Source organism: Saimiri boliviensis, chromosome 8, assembly GCF_048565385.1.
Source record: "Saimiri boliviensis isolate mSaiBol1 chromosome 8, mSaiBol1.pri, whole genome shotgun sequence".
In the NCBI taxonomy this organism is placed as follows: Eukaryota; Metazoa; Chordata; class Mammalia; order Primates; family Cebidae; genus Saimiri; species Saimiri boliviensis.
In genome coordinates this window covers 76,530,993-76,531,385 of record NC_133456.1, presented here as the reverse complement: position 1 = coordinate 76,531,385, position 393 = coordinate 76,530,993, and positions in this window count along the sequence as shown.

Below are 393 nucleotides of genomic sequence, written 5' to 3'. Positions count from 1 at the left end.
ATGCTGAAGCATTTTCTGAGCATTAGGTGTTACTGATGTTGTTTTTATCATACATGGCATTCAGACAAAATCCTCAAAAGGCCATGCACTGCAATTTCTAAGGCACTCAGATTTCCCTGTCGCCTCCATGCCTCCTGGATCAGGAGACCTGGCATTTGTGGAATCCAAGATTAACGTCCAGGGAGAGTTGGCCAAGCATGAGCCCACATGGCATAGCTAAAAATACTTTTGACCTCAGTGGGAGCATCTCAGTCCCCAAAAAGGGGGTGGACCTGAGGGATAGAGGGTGTGTGAGGGAAATGACCTCCATCAGCTGGGGTTAGGAGAGGGCAGGGAGAGGGTGGCTGTCACCCTTCTTTTTAAGTGCCAAGGGGAACACTGGCTTGATCTCTC